Source organism: Periplaneta americana, chromosome 2, assembly GCF_040183065.1.
Source record: "Periplaneta americana isolate PAMFEO1 chromosome 2, P.americana_PAMFEO1_priV1, whole genome shotgun sequence".
Lineage (NCBI taxonomy): Eukaryota > Metazoa > Arthropoda > Insecta > Blattodea > Blattidae > Periplaneta > Periplaneta americana.
The window spans coordinates 72,050,961-72,072,424 of NC_091118.1; the positions used below are offsets into that span (position 1 = coordinate 72,050,961).

General features: G+C 35.5%; 1 protein-coding gene across 1 annotated transcript in view; it reads left to right on the plus strand.

Moving 5' to 3' along the window:
• Positions 1 to 21,464, plus strand: part of LOC138695280 (uncharacterized) — an 815,404-nt gene that overhangs the window by 700,790 nt on the left and 93,150 nt on the right. The gene's annotated exons all lie outside the window — the stretch shown is intronic.

Genomic DNA, 21,464 nt, shown 5'->3' on the forward strand with positions numbered 1-21,464 from the left:
AATATAAACAGCTATGACCTATGATGAATGAAACATTATGAAAATTATCATGTCACAATATCAACACATAGCCAACTAAGAACACAGAAATAGTAGTCAGTGCCTCCTAGTGCCTAAAATGATAACAGATAATAATGTTGCTTAGCTTTACTTACAGAAACAGAAACAATATACAAACAACTTCATGACGTTCTAACTAGACCTATTATAAAGACAATATAGTATTACTAAGCAGTGATTCCCAGTCTACAGAAATCCCAAGTCTTCTTTTTCTTCTTCCTGTTCCGTCCTCAGTTGCATCACATTCTCCTTCTAATTGTCTACAGTTTGTACGTATATATTTATTCACACTGCAAATTGGTATATACCCGGTGGCAGTGGTAACTAATTACACTCAATAATGACAATTAATAATAAACACAACTAATAAAAATACAATCAATAATAAATTAATATTAATACTAATAATTAATAATAATAACAATAACAAGGAGCATCCTAAATTAAATTAAGTACGATCACTCAAAACAGGCCTGCACAAGATTTGAGCTCTCCGAGCCGGCTCACAGCTCATGAGCGGAATACAGATATTAGCTGCGCTCTGTATAAGGGTAGACTGGAAGAAGGGGTGATCTCGTACAAAATATACACAAAAGGGAAGTACTAGTACGAGTGTTTATGAAATGAATTCCCGTTCAGTGTTTGCAAAACTATCTTGGACTATTATTAATTAATAAAGAAATATTTATTTTAAAGAAATAATAGAAGGTCTATAGCTACTTAAATGTACAATATCATTTTTATATGCTTAATTATCAGTACATCAAAACGAGGTTTTATGCTGAACAGTAGCCTACTGATCGTAATGAAACATCAGTTACAGATGTTCGATGTCTGCCTTTATTAAAGTTGATTATAGAAAACAGTTGCTCACAAATATAAATGTTGAGCCAAACAAAGCAATCATTTTCACAGCCAGCCTGTGTAGTCGTGGATATTATTGCTAATGTTTAGTCTTGTAAAACTCAACCAGGCTAGTAGTATTATTCAAACGATCTTTAGCTCTTAGGTCACATTGAAGATCAATAAGTTCGAGCTATAAATCGTTAAATGTTAAATGTTATGTTCCCTCTTTTAGATTCCTCCATACTGTACTGTAGCAGTAGGTAAGCAACGTGAAACAGTTTCTGAGAATAGGCCTACACACTGCACTCCACTAGATAACTGAGTGGTCGTTTCCCTCTCCTCTACCTATAGCAAGTCTATGTCATTCTGATATGTATCTTCCTCTCCGTTTTGGCGAGCGGTAAACACCGCTCTCCCGCTCCGAAGGAACGCGCGCGCTTGTTGAGCGCTGTTTGTGCAGGTATGACTTAAAATAACATTTAAAGTAACTCTAATTTGTATCTTAACTCTTAAGTTCGAACTAAAATCCACGAGTATGATATGTTCATAAATGCACAAGTACCTTTCAGCACTACACATATTTCGCTGTCAACTCATTCACTGCACTGGAACTACGACACATTTCACTGATACTATCCTGATTTCATTAACACTTCAACAACATTTCACTGTTCAAATACTTTGCACTTCACTTCCAGAGCACACTTCATTCGCACAACATACTTCTTCACTGATACAACACTGCAAATAAAAAAATAAATAGTGTGTATAATAGTAGCCTATGTGTGTTTAAGGTTATGTTTGATATTCTTGATCTGTCCATCCTCCCCAGATGATCTTTCTTAATAGTCTGTGGATTTATTTAATAAGTTCACTAATTCACATCAAATTTCCATGTAGTTTTCCCAAAAAAAAAATTGTACGTAACGAGTACGAAATTGTCTTTCGAGCGCGCGTTTCGAAATTCCTTCTCGCTTGTACACAAAAGTATCACTTTCTCTCCCAGTTACGTAAATAACTAATTATAGAATAAACTACTCCCATTTCAGAAGAAAATTATTAGTATAATGTGACAGAGAAATAGCCTAGTATACCTGCCACTGCTTACATATTTCAAAAGTAAAATGTTGCACGCTTGTTTATTAGATTACCATTTGGCAACAGCTTTGCATTTAAATGCCTCTGAATGCTGTCTAAAAGTCCAAGCGTGAGAATTCTGCAGATGTGGATCAGGATTCTCATATGTTTTTACACTTACTCGTATTTGCTGCATATTTTTCCTTATGAACTGCAAGGCTTTTTCTGCACTCCTATTAATGTTTCCAACTTCGGTATCCATTTTATTTCGCGAAGCTGTTAAGTTTTCTACATAGTTCAGACGTCTGACGTCAAACAATGCAGTGGCATTTCAGAAGTTAATTAAAATGCCAGTTACAAAAATGTGAATAGATCCTTTTTGCTCTTGCAATGAACCTAGCTAATTTAATGTATAGGGGATGCTATCTATCATTTTGCTCTTGCAAAGAACCTTACTTACTTACAAATGGCTTTTAAGGAACCCGTAGGTTCATTGCCGCCCTCACATAAGCCCGCCATCGGGCCCTGTCCTGCGCAAAATTAATCCACTCTCTGTCATCACATCCCATCTCCCTCAAATCCATTTTAATATTATCCTCCCATCTACGTCCCGTCCTCCCCAAAGGTCTTTTTCCCACCGGTCTCCCAACTAACACTATATTCATTTCTGGATTCGTCTATACGTGCTACATGCTCTGCTTATCTCAAACGTCTGGATTTAATGTTCCTAATTATGTCAGGTGAATAATACAATGCGTGTAGTTCTGCGTTGTGTAAATTTCTCCATTCTCCTGTAACTTCATCCCTCTTAGCTCCAAATATTTTCCTAAGAACCTTATTCTAAAACGCTCTTAATCTCTGTTCTTCTCTCAAAGTGAGAGACCAAGTTTCACAACCATACAGAACAACCGGTAATATACAGTAATACACAACTATGGTCTAATATCTCATCACTTTTTAGATTTCTCAATGTAATTTACAAAATCAAACTATTACAAGAATTTTTTTTTTTTGTTGATATCAACTTTAGAAAGGTCAGGAATTAATATCAAACACTTTTGTTATTCGAAATGTAGTTGGTGTATGGAACATCTTTCCATAAACTTTGGACTATAGTTGTGTTATGAAGTCACAACTATAGTCCATTGAATATATCCTAATATAAATCGCTCATGGACTACAGTTGAGAGGATGTTTTGCAACTGTGTCAAACAGCAGTCAATGATTTTTAATATAAAATACAGATTTTACAAAAGACAACGAGAAAAATTATTTATTTCTTAATTTTAACATAACCGCTGTTTCTTTAAGAAAAATACAGTTTGTATCAAATAATGAAATCAATATAAAACAAAAAAAAATAAGACAACCATTCTTAATCAAAATCAAACATTCTCAAACAGATACATAATCAGTTGGTTAATTTTTTGTTTAACTCCATAGACCTTCAAGTTCAGGCACATGGAAAAGCTTCCTTTTCGTACTTCGCTACTTTGGCTTACTGATAGATCGTTTAATATCTTTTAAGGATGGTTTGAAGTATCTTCGAAGGTCTCTTCAATGTCAGACAAGTTCAGTGAAGTATCTGATGCCAAGGAATATCCATCTTCATCTTTCACAGTAGAACTCTCTACTGCCTTCGCCTTGCAATAACCTTTGTTTCTGCGTGAGCAAATTGCAATTTTGGATGTAGATGATAATGCAAAATTTTCAATATCTTCTGCTGAAATATTTTTACCTGACTCAACATCAAGTTTGTCTTTATGGATGTTCCTTGTTCTATTGCTTGATTCGTTGTCATTTCTATATATTTTATGAATGTGTCTGAAACAGCACTTCCTTCTGGGTTTCTGACGTTAGGATCAGAACATGATGGCACACTTCCTAGAACTTCAACTGCACAAAGAGGAAAGATTCCAACCTTCCTGAATCCAACTGCAGATTTTCTTGCGATATCGGAATACAGTAACTTTATTCCAGAGCTTATTTAACAATGGAGAAAATACATTTTTGTTGGCATGCTTCTTCCATCTGGTGTCCCTTTTCACTCATCAAGTATTTGCCGCCAATGGTATTTCAATTTCGAATACAAGTTCTGTTTAGTGGTTGCATCAGATCTGTCACAATGGAGACTGCAAAACCTGTGATAATTCATTCTTGTGACGTTCTGAAAAGCATTTTGCCCAATGTCTTCCAGGTAGATTCTTAGTGAATGCTGGTACTTTGCAGTCTTGGCTATCCAGGTACATTTTCATATTACACCTGAAGTAGAATAAAGTTATCAGAAATCCAAGATTGGACATGGATATAGCATGTTCAACGAATGCACGAATGCTTTTTTTTCTGAAGACAAGAAGAACCATTGACGATCAGGGAGTTTCGTTTATTTTCATACAGTGCTCTAGATTTAGGTATAATATACCTATGAGGTATTTTGTACTTTTCTGCGGCTTCCCGCTGCGTCAGTACCTTGTTGGTGATATCGTTTATACAAAGATCCATACTTCTGTCATCATATGGATTATAGGACCTTCCTGCCAACTTTCTACGAAAAATTTTATTAGGTGGCACCACCAGAAGCTATAAAAAACATTCTGTAATGTAAGAACCGAAACCAGAAGTCGGAACACAACTATGGTCCACAAAAATGATAGGACCGTAGCTGAACTCCAAGTACCATTTTTTTATTATTCTTCCAATAAATATGAAAATGCATATGCAACTATAAAAATATTCATTAAATGTATGTAAATACTAAATTACCTGTCATATAGACCCTCAAGAACACAGAAATTCTTGTTGTGGTAACTGATGGCAGAAAAGTTTCCAGTGGACGAGGTAACATGCAAAACCTAACTCCAATTGACAGTTGACTAGCGACAAAACATGGCAGACAGGATGCGTTTCATAATCCTCACATTATTACTATATCTATTCTCTATGCTTTATTATTTAAATAATCACTAACTGTCACTAGGAACTGAGATATCACTGTTTTCGTGAGCGCGTGCGTTTGGACCATAGTTGTGTGAAATTACGGTAACTGTTTCATAAATTCTAACTTTCAGATATTTTGACAGCAGTCTAGATGACAACCGAATAATAACAGTCATTTCCCATATTTATTCTGCCTTTAATTTCCTCCTGAGTGCCATTTATAAATTTTACTGTTGCTCCAAAGTATTTGAATTTTTCCACCTCTTCGAAGGATAAATCTCCAATTTTTATTTTTCTATTTCGTATAATAATCTGGTTACGAGACATAACCATATACTTTGTCTTTTCGGGATTTACTTCCAAACCGATCGCTTTACTTGCTTCAAGTAAACTTTCCGTGTTTTCCCTAATCATTCGTGCATTTTCTCCTAAGATATTCACGTCATCCGCATAGACAAGAAGCTGATGTAACCCGTTCAAATCCAAACCCTATCTGTTATCCTGAACTTTCCTAATGGCATATTCTAAAGCGAAGTTAAAAAGTAAAGATGATAGTGCATCTCCTTGCTTTAGCCCGCAGTGAATTGGAAAAGTATCAAATAAAATCTGGCCTATACGGATTCTGCTGTAAATTTTACTGAGACACATTTTAATTAATCAAACTAGTTTCTTGGGAACCTAGCTAATTTAAAAGTACAGGGGATGATATCTATCGATGGGTGATTTGTGTACACAATTTTTGGGGAGGTTTTTACATAATCCCATTAAAAACTGTTAACGTCCATGAAAAAAGGAGGGCCAGAAAGTATCCTATACTTAACTGACAATTTGTTACAGAGACCCAAACCGAAACTGAACGGTATTCATTTAATAACTAATTTAGGCAACAACCTGTACCGCTTATTTTACGCTAAGGAATTATAGTGTTCATCCAGCTTTAAAATTGAATTAAAGTCGTGTTTCTACAGTGGCAATGTGTAAAGTCTGTTTAATTCCTCTTTCCTCTTTAATTTGTACGCCATCACTAATTATTCTGCTAATGGCTTTGACTTCTTGCACTTGTACCTTCGTAAGTAGAAGAAAATAACTTTTGTAAAATCTCAAATTTTCGCTTTTTGTTCTGGTCTCGTTTATACCTTGTTATTAGCACGTAAGGCATGAAATACCGAAATTTTATTAACTTGCCTGTGTTTCCTGTATATTTCGAATAATTGTTTTCAGTCTGACATTCTTCTCTCTCCTCCACTACTTCTTTCCTTTCTTACTTTATTTCTTAACCTTTCTCTGTCTAGTTTTCTCTGTCCGTGACTATTTCCTCACTTACTTTCTCAACTTGTGTCTCATCTGCTTCACTTTTTCATCTTCCTTCCCCAGGTACAAAACATAGTCTAGTATATACAGTCACGAAGCTCAATATGTAATAAATATGCATCAATAGATAGTTGCTAACTATTAGGATCGCTACTATCGCCTCATTACCAGGCTTCGAGACTTCGGACCCAATAGAGCAGTTCAGTGGGTAATCCGCATAACGGCGTACCGAGTATAGTGGTAAAGCGTACAGTGGGTGGGTGTACTGTGGAATGAATGCCAACAAATACGCAAAGGAAAACGCTCTGGATTTGAAGGTTCTGACGAATAATTTGGTTTTCAAACAAACTGTGTCTGAAGCTATTACACAGTTAGAAAAGTCAGAGCAAGAGATGCCGGAAGCCCTCAAATTAATTTAGAAAATGATGCAGAGAATTAATGTGACATCAAGTACACCGGTACTGAACGTGTAAAACAGAAGTGAAAATCAATTTTATGTAAAAATAACGGATATGGAACGTTGTGTAACATAAACAGCAAATTAGTGGACATGGAGTACCCGAGAATGAAAGACTGTCTCTTAGAGACTGCAATGATGTTAGGTTTTTTCGTTTTGCTCCTCTCACGTCATGCAACGTAGTGCGCAGCTTTCTACTTTGGCAGATAACCGAAAAAGATTTACGTTTGAGACACTGAGAATGTATCTTGTAGTAGATACATTGCAATTCGGTACTGTAACTGCACTTCCTAAAGACGACCAATAGGATAAATGAAAAAAATTAAAATTGCTACATGCTTATTTCCACCATTAACACTATGTATAATTAAACAGAAATGCTTATAAAATACAGGAGAATAAATGCTTTTCACATTCTTTTGACATTATCATTGTGTAATGTATATTTACTTTCAGAATGTACATGTGTGTGTTTCCCCATACTACCGTACTCTACTCTAAATAGCAACGTTGTTACCTCATCACATCTCTAACTTTCACTACCTGCAGCGAGTCAACAACTTATAGTGCATGCACAGTAAACTTATTGTATCGGGTACAAAGTCTCGAAGCCTGCTCATTACAGACGATGCGAAATAGTATCTGCACAGTCTATTGTTAGTAGCAACCTCAACAACTGAAGCTTCGTGACTGTATATACTAGACTGTGGTGTAACCTTATTGTCTCTTCTATATTCTTTTGTTTTCTATTTACTATGTCTCATTCATAACTGGAGAGCTTGGTATCAAAGTTGGACAACTCCACTTTTGGTTTTTTTGCAGTAAAGGCAAAAAACTAGATTCCTGCAAACCAATGTCATCATTGTACGTACATTATTTTAAACATTTTCATGGGTCATAGAAATATTTTTTCACTCTCAAAATGTGATTAAAATTAATATTCAGGTCGAAATTTAAGATCAAAGAGTGGAATTGTCCATCTCTGAAACTAAGTCACGGAGTTGTGTGTTTTTGAAACCAAATGAAGCCATATTTAAAGTGGAGTTTTCTGTTTTTGAAACCAAACGAAGCCACATTTAAAGTGAAATTGTCTACTTTTGAAATCTATGTCTCTTCTAACTCGGTTTTAAAGCAACCTTACGTAAAACAGTACTTATTCATCCACAAACCGACTATATAAACAATCAGCCATGATGGATTCGCGATGCGTGATGGGAACAGTTGGTACGAATGTGGGCTTCTCATTGGATACTGAAGGAATTGTCCTAATTTTAAACCAAGCCACAGTGGAGTTTTCTAAATTTTGATTCTAAAGCGCACAATTAAGTGCTATTTTCGCTGTCTTCTGTCCTTTTTTAACCTAAACAGTTCCAGAATCGCATTGAGCACACAAAATTCTATGAGAAACAATATCTCGAAATCGCAAAAAATGGAGTTGTCTAACTTTGATACTATGCTCTCAATTACACTTCTCTGTTCATTTTATTCCTGCTTTCTTTATTCAAATTTTGTTTTGTTCTACTTTCAGTATGTACTCAATTCTTTATTTTATTCCCTGTGTTACTTTCTCCCTTTCAATTTGGAACTTTTATATTCGATTGTCAAATGAATAAATGTAAAGTCAACATCATGACATGCCAAATTTGCCCAGAGGTGTCGAGACGTTACAATCGTCACTTAATGGAAATAGGTATATGTCCCTGGTACTCATTTCTGTTAGAGACTGAGTAGACCCCAGGGCCATAATGCGGTCGGAAGAATGGAAAATTCATGACCTCATCGGGAATCGAACTCGCTACCATCTGGCTTGCAGCGTTTTAATTCTCGATAATTTTGTTAGTCCCTTTATTATGAAAAGTGTTTTGTTAGGGAAATGAAATGAACATGAAGCTAAATATTATTAACAGAAAATTAGAGAATCAAGACCTTTATGATAGAATTTTGTGACAGAAAACGTACACAAGAGTTATGCACATATTTTAACAGAAATTCTCCAAATGACACCTATTTTTCAGTCAACTGAGAGCAGAATGGAAAGGAAATTCAGAGAACATGGCCACATCGGAGATATAAAAATGTAATTTTCCGTTAATATCTTGCATGTTGATTTTATCAATAAAACTTATTTCAAAACATAGGGACTAAAAAATAGCTACATAAACAATAACATTGTTGCCATAGTGACAATAATCGTTGTGCTTCTGCACAAAGCACTGCCTGCTGGATCGCATCCTATGGCAGCGTAAACTGCCTGCTTAATCAAAGTTATTTTGCCGCTAGGTTGCAGGTAGTGCTCACCACTACTACTGATAACTAGAGACGAGAATTCCATGAAAATGCATGTTTTTATAGGAACATATGACATAGATCAATCTTAGTACTTATTCATTTCACTTCTTTCTGTTTCAAATATGTGTACTTTTTCCGTGTATATTTGCATGTTTTGGTCTTTTTGGGGATAAAAACATGCATAATGCATATTTAAGTAATTTTAGCTTAATCAGGCATATAATATATATCATATTCACTTTAAATGCATATTTTAATGTTTTGAGTGGACACCACAGTTTCTCGATTTTTATGTCCCTTATTTTAGCTTCAGGAATCTGGATTGACAAAGGAAAAAAAAACTAAATAACATAAATATTAAATAAAATGTTAAGATTTTCACAATACAGGAGGACCTTTTCCTGGACGGAAGTTCACTTTTACAACACTTTACCGACGATCCTTTACACACTGCATAAATGGATTTATTGCTTTGGATATTGTGAGAATAGTAGAGAGGAAATATAGAAGGTTCAAGGAAACTGCCGACAAATAATTAAGGTCAAAAGCACCCTCTTTAAGGGAGGTTGTAAATACTCTTTCTCTTACTTTTCCAGTGCCAATAGCAATTTAGATTGTTCTAAAATTGGAATCATTCGCTAAACTATCTTTGCAGTGTGTGAACCTCGTAAGTGGTTAATGTGCTTGTTTATTTGTTTACGTGTGTTAATATGGATCTAATATGCCTCCAATTAAAGATTCCAAACGCATACTCTTTGCACAGTGGATTAAAGGAAAATATTTTCGTATATCATATGGGGATGTCGTATTCTGCGATGGTTGCAGTAAAGAGGTAAGCACTGTCATTCTGTTACCGAATTTTTTTCTGCGACAGTTGTTCAAAACTTCTTTAAAATAAACTGGACAGGGTCATAAATGTGAACCCGGACTACGGATTCTTTTGTTAAGAGAATTAGGTTATTTATGGTTAAAACTTGAATGAAGAATTTGACCTGACACTGTACAAATATATCCATTTAAGTTTGCACTCATAACTTCTTGCCTACAAAAAGATATTGACTGAAAAGCATAGGAATCTCACAGAAACCAATTTGGAAATTTTGTTAGTCGTTAACTGCGCAAAAAAAGTGAAGGGAAATAGGTAATTTGGAACAAAAGTGAAAGTGCATATTTTAATGTATTTTTAGCTTGATCGTGCATGTTTCATAGTTTGATAGTGCATGAATGCATGCATATTTTGGGATTTTATGGTGCATGAAATTCTCGTCTCTACTGATAACCTTAATAACGGTGTGCACTAAGGCATTGCCTGCCACCTAGCGGCTACTCGCGCATAAGCGTTGATTGACCAGGCAGTGTAAGCAGCCATAGGATGCGATCCAGAAGGCATTGATACAAAGAAAATTAAATATTACATAAAAAGGATACTCTTTCAGTTGATATAAAAAACTATACGATGCTAATTAAAAATATTTTCTATGGCGTCTTAACTCGCACATAAACATTCGCGAAAATATTTTTCTTCCATAAAAATATTCCTTTCTAAAGACAAGTTTTGAAGTGTCTGATCGGTTTGTTTCAAATCCTCTCATTTAATTTTAATTGCAATTATGCTTTACTTTTGAAACACATTGAGCTTCTTCAGGTATTTTTCAATAAAGGAAAAATGAATTAACAAGTAGCTAATAATAAGTTCGAATGGAGAAGAGTGGAACGTATGAAGTGGACAGACAGAATAGGGATCCCATTCATCCCGTTTTGCTCGGGACAGTCCCGTTTTCTTACTACCTTCCCAAAAATATTTTTCGGAACGGTAAAATGTCCCGTTTTCTTGATCTCAAAAAAAGGGCTTTACTTGTGATTATCCCACCGAATACTAAAGACAGACTACAACGTTCGTTCGCGATTATCTCTGAGCATTGCCGTAAGGTACACGTACCAAACAACGCCACCTTAACACTTAAGTCACTGTTGCTCTGGAAATAAGTTACGTACAAAGAGAAAAATTACGACATAGAAACTTAATCTTATCTTTAGAAAATAACACAATGAAAATGGTGCTATTATATACTGGAGAAGAATTAGAACTCAAATAGGAAAACGTTGTACACTGGCGTTATTAGGAACAGCTTATCCAATTAACGCCACCTATTTTCTAGTAGCCTATACGCTTATAATTATTAATGAATTATTTTTCCTAAGCGACAAAAATTGAACTAAGTAACTACATTTGAGTTTCTGTTAATAAAGAGTACAAAATCACTGATGAAATATTCTTGATCTGAAGCTGAAACACCAGATGGATGAGGAAAATATGTTTTCCGGCAACTCCTTACTTTCAAAAAGAGAGACAACGAGAACAGTAGAAAGTTATAAACACAAAAGCATTAACCTTAGCTAAATATGAATGTTTTCCGCAACTAAAACAAACAAATAAAGAGTTTGATAACAGTTGATTCATGTTTCCACACTTACCATATAAATACTTCATAAAATATGAATATAAAAGCAAAGAAAGTACTATTAAAAATTGAGTACTATCGTTACACAAATGATTACCCTATTAACATATCTTAAAATTTTATCTGTAGACCTTTAACGCCATGTGGCGTTAAAGCGCTAATGAGTACTTGATAACATTACACGCCTGTTTCTCTAACATTTTCGAATTTTATAGATAGCAAATATTTTCTATGCACGGAAGAATGTTTAAGGACCATGAAAATATAGAGTTTAGTACAGTTATTATTTGCTCAACACACAAAATAAAATATTGAATCTTATCTAGATACAAGAACAGCTTTTCACTATCAACACACAACAGCAAAATGGTGGAATATCATGTCATTCGTAAATGTCAGCGGACAGCTAGTAACTCATTTCATCACTACATGGCAAGCGAATGCAGGCTACAGTAGTGCACTACCGAAATCAGATGTCGTTAATAAGAATTAATAGGGTAGCGTAATTAAGTTGGAAGAATCCACAGCTCACTTATGAATATAATTAAAACTGTTGTACCAAGCTTTAAACTGGACGAAGATGAATTATTTGACGTGTTTCTATATGTGAAAAAAATATTGTGACAACACATCTGAAGATTGGAATACCAGAAATCAAACTCTAAGTGAAAAGTGGTGTGAAATATTTGAATATTTTAAGAAGGAAGAAATAAGTCTTATGAATATTCCGATATTATTTAGCTTCTGTTAAGCATTACCAGGTTTAAATGCAGTCGTAAAGCGCATTTCTTTCATTCATTAATGCGATAAGGACAGACGAAGAAAACAAACTCACTATTGAAACTGTAAAAGCATTAATAGTGATAAAAACCAATTTAGTAAGTTAAATAAAAATATGTTTCATTTAAAGACGCTCGCAACTGCAGAGGTTATATCAGCGTCGCCGCTGTGCCGGAATTTTGTCTCGCAGGAGTTCTTTTACATCCCAGTAAATCTACTGACATGAGTCTGTAGCATTTAAACACACTTAAATGCCATCGATCTGGGCCGGGATCGAACCCGCAGGCCACCGGTGTGGCTCAGTCGGTTAAGACACTTACCTGCCGGTCTGAAGTTGCGCTTGGGCGCGGGTTCGATCCCCGCTTGGGCTGATTACCTGATTGGGTTTTTTCCGAGGTTTTCCCCAACCGTAAGGTGAATGCCAGGTAATCTATGGTGAATCCTCGGCCTTATCTCGCCAAATACCATCTCGTTATCATCGACGCAAAATAACCTAGTAGTTGATATAGCGTCGTTGAATAACCAACTTAATAATAATCGAACCCGCAACCTCGAGCATAGAAGGCCAGCGCTATACCAAGTACGCTACCGAAGCAAAATTTTAGTAAGTTAACGTGTTTTGAATTGTTCAATGTAATGTTGAAAGAGCCCAAACTTCTTGAACAAATATACAGTTTGTGTGAATATAATATTCACTGTGAATCTACTTCAGCAGAAAAAAATGACTGTGCATTTACTTCAGCAGGAAAAATGACTGCATCTATTTCATCAGAACGTTCAACATTTAGGTAGGCCTATGTGAAAAAAGGTCGTAAAAAATTACTATGCTGTGATGAAAATAAAAATACAAGTAGTTCACTAGTAGATATTTTAGTTTAATACTTTAATAATTAAATTTCAATAATTAGTCAATAGTGTTGAGATTTTTTCTTTTTGTATTTCCCGCTTTTTTAGAAAATCTTCCATGTTTTTAGTGAGATACTTTTAAAATGTACCGGTTTTGAAATAAAATAAAATGGGAACCCTAAGACAGAATAATAAATGAAGTTGTGTTGGAAAGAGCGGGTGAACAGAGAATAATGCTGAAACGGATCAGGAAAAGGAAAAGGTATTGGATTGGTCACTGTCTGAAAAGAAACTGCTTAATGATGGATGCACTGGAAGGAATGGTGAACGGTAGAAGTATATATCAGATGACAGACGACATTAAGATATATTAAATCATATGCGGAGACAAAGAGTAAGGCAGAAAATAGGAAAGATTGGAGAATGCTGAGTTTTCAGTGAAAGACCTGCCCTTAGGCAGAACAGTATGAATGAATGTATGAATAAATATATTCGACGGTAATATATTTTGGAATACAACTTACATCTGTGTTTCCATGTTGGACGTGATGTAGATAATACGAAACCACTAAGGAACTACGTAAAGATTAATTTTTAGTCCTACAGAATATATCTACTATGGTAACAATTGATATTAGAGGAGAAAAATTCGCTCCTGCGCCGAGGATCGAACCCCGGTTCTTGGTTTTACGTACCAAACGCTCTAACCATTGAGCTACGCCGAGTTCAATCCACAGCCTTGAATCGAATCCCCCTCCTCCAGTGTTTTTCTCTTTGTGACCTGACTCCAAGTTCGACATGTATGTATATTAAGTCAACTGACATCTCCTCTAATATCAATTGTTACCATAACAGATATATTATGTAGGACCAAAATTAATCTTTACGTAGATTCTTCGCCCAACAGTGCATATTACTGTGGAATCCCGGCCACCAAGTCATTCAATTGAGTGCGCTCCTTGTATAATGACAGTTGACTTAATACAAAATGCCAACATACATGTTGAACTTGGAGTCAGACCACAAAGGGAAAACACTGGAGGAGGGGATTCGATTCGGTGCTGTGGATTGAACTTTGGCATAGCCCAATGGTTAGAGCGCTTGGTACGTAAAACCAATGACCCGGGTTAGATCCCCGGCGCCGGAGTGAATTTTTCTCTTCTAATATCAATTACCACTAAGAAAGTCCAGTAACGAACCCTGTACTTCTAGGATGCGAAGATAGTGCAGTTCAGTACGTCATTGTCCACACAGAATAGCATATGAGTCGGGTATGCAATCTCATGTCCATGTTATCTGCTATTACACAGATGCTATCTTCTCCTTGGAGACTGATTAGGTAATGTTACCATGGAGACCACTCAGATTAATGGATGTAGACCTTAAACACAACGCGGACTTGCATCGAAGATTCCTCATTATGCATGCAGCTTCGTCTGGCCCCCGCCTCTTATATTTATTGGGGCAGATAGTCGAAGGGATGTACTGTATATATTTTCAAAGAAGCGAGAAGCGCGAAGGTTCAGAGTCGACGAAACGGAAAATCCTTTTCTCCTTATACTGAATAATATTTTAAAATATCTGCTAATTGCTTTTATGCTCGACCATGCCGAAATGTACTAATTATACATCTGGTAGCAGGCCTTTAATGCATGTCATTAAAGTACACCTACTCATTAAAGTACAGGTCTTCAGCCAATGATAACTCAGCTTACATGTGTTCAGCCAATGACAAGTCAGCTTTGTACCGTTATAAAACCGCAAGTATCGATTATTCTCGGATATGCAATCGAAAGAGAATTAGCAAAAAGTCACGGAGGCTGGAAATCCAATGCTTTCGCAGAAGGTTATGTTCTGTTACTATAATAATTAGCGTTAATTGTAAATAATATTCAAATAAATTCAGTTTGTCATCTCGTTTTTCAATGTCGAATTCAATAATCAAGGTTATAATATTATAATATTATCAAGTTTAACGGGACTACGTCAAGGTCAATGACATTATTGTTCCTCGGAAAAAATCAACACTTTCGCGTCTGCGCACATCTCACAATTCACGACCTAGAACAAGGTCACTTCCGATCTTGTCAGATACAAATAAAACGTATACATCTGAATACCGGTAATTTCAAGTTGGAAATATGGTCGAGCATAAAAAGTCGTATGAAACTCGCCTATAATGGTAATTAAGAAGCTCGTATGAAAATTATTAAACTCGCTTGTACTCGTTTCATAAATATCCATACTCGATTCTTATTTACTATCATTATAGGCATGCTGGGTAACTTTCGGTGCTGGACCCCGGACTCATTTCACCGGCATCATCACCTTCATTTCATTCAGACGCTAAATAACCTAGATGTTGATACAGCGTCGTAAAATAACCCAATAAAATTAAAAATTAAATCATTATAGGCTCGTTGCATAATGTACTATTACTGTATCTCCCTATTTGAATAAAGTAAGAGCGGATCGCATTCTGTGGAGCGCAATCCTTTGAATGTACTTGTTAACAGACACAATAACAAGGTAGATATTTCTGCTGTATGAGACCTACTTTTTTTCGTTGTCATTCTTACGCAACAATGTGTAATCGTATATTTAAAGGGATTTTATGACTGTTTCTCTATCTCTGTCAATTGCAGAATGAATCCAGGTAATTAAATTTTAATCCGCCCTGAGCACGAGTTCTACTCTTTCATGGGTGAGCTAAAGTTTTATCTGTTTGTATTATATTTTATGTTACAATTATTATGAAAAATAAATACATTTACATTTATATTTATGTAGAAATATCATTCAATCCTGAACAGATGGGAAAACTATTTTGAGCAACTACTAAATGTACATAGTCAAGTAGAAATGATCGAGACGAAATTCAAATACAAACTGCTGACAAGCAAACCTTCTGAAGGGGGCAGATAAAAAAGTTATTTTTTTTTCTTCCACCATGTTAATAATGTCAAAAGAAGTGCTTATACAAATTTTGGCCACTCGATCGCAATTACGAGGCCGTCCAGAAAGTTATTTTCCCTGGGGCCGTTTATAGAAAAAAACACAATTTCGTGAAAATATTTATTGAAACAGATGCAGCAATTGTTGCGCTATTTGTTAACATCCCCCCACCGGAATTGAGACTTTTTCATACCATGTGATCAATTTTTGTGTCGTAGTAGAAGTCTGCCGCCTCAGATCGAAACCAGCGTGTGACTGCGTCTGCACCTCTCTCTGTCGATCCTATGATATGAGAAATGTCTCTATTGCGATGGAAAATATGTTGAAAAATAGCTCAACAATTGCTGTATCTGTTCCAATATATTCGTCCAATGAAATTATGTTTTTTTTAAGGGCCCCTGGCGAAATTATTTTTTACGGCCCTCGTAATTGCGGTCGAGTGGCCAAAATTTGTAAAAGCACTTCTTTTGACATTATTAACATGGTGGAAAAAAATTTAACTTTTTTATCTGCCCCATCAGAACGTTTGATTGTGAGCCATTTATACCCGAACCCACACTTTCTGAAGTCTAAATTACGATAGAAAATCTGAAAAAGTACGTCTCCAGGTATCGATTAAATTCCAGCAGAATTAATACAAGAGGGTCGAAGCGCATTATCTATCTAAATTTATAAGCTATATACTATTTTTGCCACCGGCGTGGCTCAGTCGGTTAAGGTGCTTACCTGCCGGTCTGAAGTTGCGTTCGGGCGCGGGTTCGATCCCCGCTTGGGCTGATTACCTGGTTGGGTTTTTTCCGAAGTTTTCCCCAAGCGTAAGTTGAATGCCAGGTAATCTATGGCGAATCCTCGGCATCATCTCGCCAAATACCATCTCTCTATCACCAGTCTCATCGACGCTAAATAACCTAGTAATTGATACTGCATCGTTAAATAACCAACTAAAAAGACTTACTATTTAGGAAGAGAAACTTGTACCAGAACAATGGAATGAGTCCATAATTGTACCTATATGTGAAAGGGGAAAAAGACTAACTGTAGTAACTTTGAAGGAATATCACTTTCGTTGACGCCGTAAAAAAATTTTGTCAAATATTATTTTGAGAAGATTAACTTCATATATAGATAAAATTATTGGCGATTGTCAGTACAGTTTTAGGCGTAATACATCGACTAGTGATTAGGTTTTTTGTATTCCACAAATATTGGATAACTAAATGGGAGTATAACGGTACAGTACATCAGTTATTCATAGATTTCAAAGAGCCATATGACTCTATTAAGGGGGAGTTTTATACAATATTTTTACTGAATTTGGTATTCCCAAGAAACTAGTTCGATTAATTGAAATGTGTCTCAGTGAAACGTACAGCAGAATCCGTATAAGCCAGTTTCTATCTTATATTTTCCAATTCACTGCGGGCTAAAGCAAGGACATGCACTATCACTTTCTAACATTGCTCTACAATATGTCATTAGGAAAGTTGTAATTGAACGGGTTACATCAGCTGCTTGTCTATGCGGATGACGTGAATATGTTAGAAGAAAATCCACAACATATTAGGAAAAAACACCGGAATTTTACTTGAAGCAAGTAAAGAGATGGGTTTGGATATAAGTTCCGAAAAGACAAAGTATACGTTTATGTCTTGTGACCAGAACATAGTATGAAATGAAAATATAAAAATTGGAAATTTATCCTTTGAAGAGGTGGAAAAGTTCAATATCTTGGAGCAACTGTAACAAATATAAATGACACTCGGGAGGAAATTAAGCGCAGAATAAATATGGGAAATGCCTGTTATTATTCGGTTGAGAAGCTTTTGTCATTCTGTATGCTCTCAAAAAACCTGAAGGTTAGAATTTATAAAACAGTTATATTAGCAGTTGTTCTGTATGGCTGTGAAACTTGGACTCTCTCTTAGAAAGAAGAACAGAAGTTAAGGGTCTTTGAGAATGAGGTGCTTAGGAAAATATTAGGCCGTATGAGGAATGAAGTTAGGAGAATGGAGAAAGTTACACAATGCATAACTGCGTGATGAGGCCGAGGATTCGCCATAGATTACCTGAAGTTTGCCTTATGTTTGCAGAAAACCTCGGAAAAAACCTAACCAGATAATCAGCCCAAGCTGGAATCGAACTTACGCCTGTGTGCAACTCCGGATTAACAGGCAAGCGCCTTAGCCAACTAAGCTACACCGATAGTACTTCGAACTATTAAAAGATACGCAGTTTTCTTAGCAATTATAGAGCAGAAAGAGAGTAGAATTGAATTTCTTCAAGAAATTTTGGAAATTATTTGCTTATATATTCTAAAATAATAGTTTAACCTTCATTACCGATCTCTATCACAAAATTCACATCCTGTTGTATACGTAAATAGCTTGATTTTTTCACTAAATTTGTGCCCGGTAGGGTATGCAAACAGGATTACCTAAAGGAAAGTATTATATGATGGAGCTTCTGAGTAAATAATGGAAGGAAGAACCTTCCAGGTGAGGCGTATAACGTTTTGTGGCACACCGTGTGCTTTCTTCATCGTCTTCTGGAAGGGATGGGAAACTCTCTGGTCTGAGTATAGTCATGCAGAATTTCTGCGCCAATCAGCACACCGTAACAGGAACAGAATCGTCTCTAAGCAACCGAATACTTGGAGGGAAGGGGACCCAAAGAACGTCAGCAGAAATATCTTCCACTCACTTCCATCGTTTCAGCTTCTCTAGAATAAAAATTGTGATATGGCCAATAAGCAAGCGAGACTCTGAGGACTGGTTGAAACAGTTCGCAAATATAGAAGTAGGAGGAAAAGATGCTTATAGTATGAGAAAATAAAAAGTGATATGTATTTGAGACATCTTTTTGATTGCGTGTAACATAGGCCTATAGTATATACAGGAATCAGGGTAATGAACAGCGTCAATCCGCTAGTAGTAGTAGTAATAATAATAATAATAATAATAATAATAATAATAATAATAATAATAATAATACTAATAATGATATATAATAATAATAGTAATAATAATTACTTACTTACTTACAAATGGCTTTTAGGAAACCCGCAGGTTCATTGCCGCCCTCAAATAAGCCCGCCATCGGTCCCAATCCTGTGCAAGATTAATCCACTCTATATCATCATATCCCACCTCCCTCAAATCAATTTTATTATTATCCTCCCATTTACGTCTCGGCCTCCCCAAAGGTCTTTTTCCCTCCGGTCACCCAACTAACACTCTATATACATTTCTGGATTCCCCCATAAGTACTACATGTCCTGCCCATCTCAAACATCTGGATTTAATGTTCCTAATTATGTCAGGTGAAGAAAACAATGCGTGGAGTTCTGCGTTGTGTAACTTTCTCCATTCTCCTGTAACTTCATCTCTCTTAGCCCCAAATATTTTCCTAAGAACCTTATTCTCTGTTCCTGTCTCGAAGTGAGAGTCCAAGTTTCACAACCATAAAGAACAACCGGTAATATAAATGTTTTTTTTATAAATTTTGACTTTCAGATTTTTTGACAGCAGACCAGATGACAAAAGCTTCTCAACCGAATAATAACAGGCATTTCCCATATTTATTCTGTGTTTAATTTCCTCCCGAGTGTTATTTATATCTGTTACTGTTGCTCCAAGATATTTCAATTTTTCCACCTCTTCAAAGGATAAATCTCCAATTTTTATGTTTCCATTTCGTACAAAATTCTGGTCATGAGACATAATCATATACTTCGTCTTTTCGGGATTTACTTCGAAACCTATCACTTTACTTGCTTCAAGTAAAATTTGCGCGTTTTTCCTAATCTTTCGATGATTTTCTCCTAATAATTCACGTCATCCGCATAGACAAGAAGCTGATGCAATAATAATAATAATAATAATAATAATAATAATAATAATAATAATAATGCATTAATAAGAATGTAATATTAAAAGGACAATAAAATTAAAATAAAATGAAATTAACGAACTGTTTCTGAGCCACAGACAATCTGTTCTACTCTACATCTTAGCCAAGTTAAGTGAGGAAAAGGGCCAGTATTCTGAATCTAAAAATGTGTTGTGAATTCCATAGTTGCTTCGAATAGAATTGTTTTCGATTTTTAACTACAAAATTACATTTTCTTACACATTTATCACAATAATTGTTACAAATTACGCCACTCTTGTAAATTTTTTAAGATTGTACAGTAGGATTCATAATTAAACTCTAAAGAATCAAGTTCCTAAAGTCGTATGGTTTGTAACGATGTTTTTGATAAGTGAGTAAGAATAATGTCATTTTTAGTTAAAAATTGAAAAATGAAATCTGTTCACAACAATTAACATATTTTTAGCTTCAGGACAATAGCCAATTAAAGAAATGGCACTTCTGAATAGTTCATTCTCTATTGGTAATATTTTTTACCCTTAAAACTAAAGAAAAAAGATATTTTACTAACAACTTCAATTTAATGTAACTGAAAATATTAAGATTAGGACAAATGATTATATGACATGTTTTGCTCAGAATGCCTTCGGAAATAAGCTCCATAAGGGGCGGTAAATCCTCGTGAATCACTCTGTATAGTGGAGCACTGTGTAATTTTCTAGAAATTCTCTAAAACGTCGATTACTTAATTTAATAATTGGTATGTTTGCACTGACCATCATGGTACTCAAATCCACGCTAAATGTCAAGTTAATATCTTGCTAATTTTCAGATTTTAATGGTACTGGTTCTTTTCGATTATGTTCAACACATTTTGTGTGCCTTTTGGTATTTCAATGCTTTCCAATGCACCGTTTTTTCGTCTCTTTTATGTTTATTTTACACAATGTATATGTAATGTTATCTATAGTAACAGTGAAAATATCAATTCAATACTCCTTAACTATGCCCTGCAATATTACACGCCTGAGCGTCTTACCTAAGGTATTTTATCTTTTCAATGAACCTACAGTCAGTCACACAGATGTAGTTATTTAAAGAATAAGGCTAGTAACAGAACAGCACTAATTGGTAACAATACTCACTCTGACTGCATCCCGGCTTCGACTTACTAGAGCGAGAAGGTAGAGGATGTGTAACCATTTTGTATACGAACGTACCTGTACCTGCGCTGTGACGTCATATATATTTCGATTCTGGCAACTTCATTCTAGCTTATAGCCTACGTAGCTGAATTACGAAGTCTAGGAAAAATTTATATTCTACCATTACATAAAATGAAGTATTGTTTCCCTAGAATTATAAACATATTATCTGACAGTGGAAAGGAAGCTCTTAATAGGAAAAAGAGCATCTTCTGCGGAGGTCTGAAAAAAAAAACTAAGGAAGAGACTAGTGAAATATTTTGTGTGGAGCGTGGCATTGTACGGGGCAGAAACATGAACGTTACGACGAAGTGTAGAGTAGCGACTAGAAGTACAGAATTTTCCAAATTAATGTATACACTCTTTGAA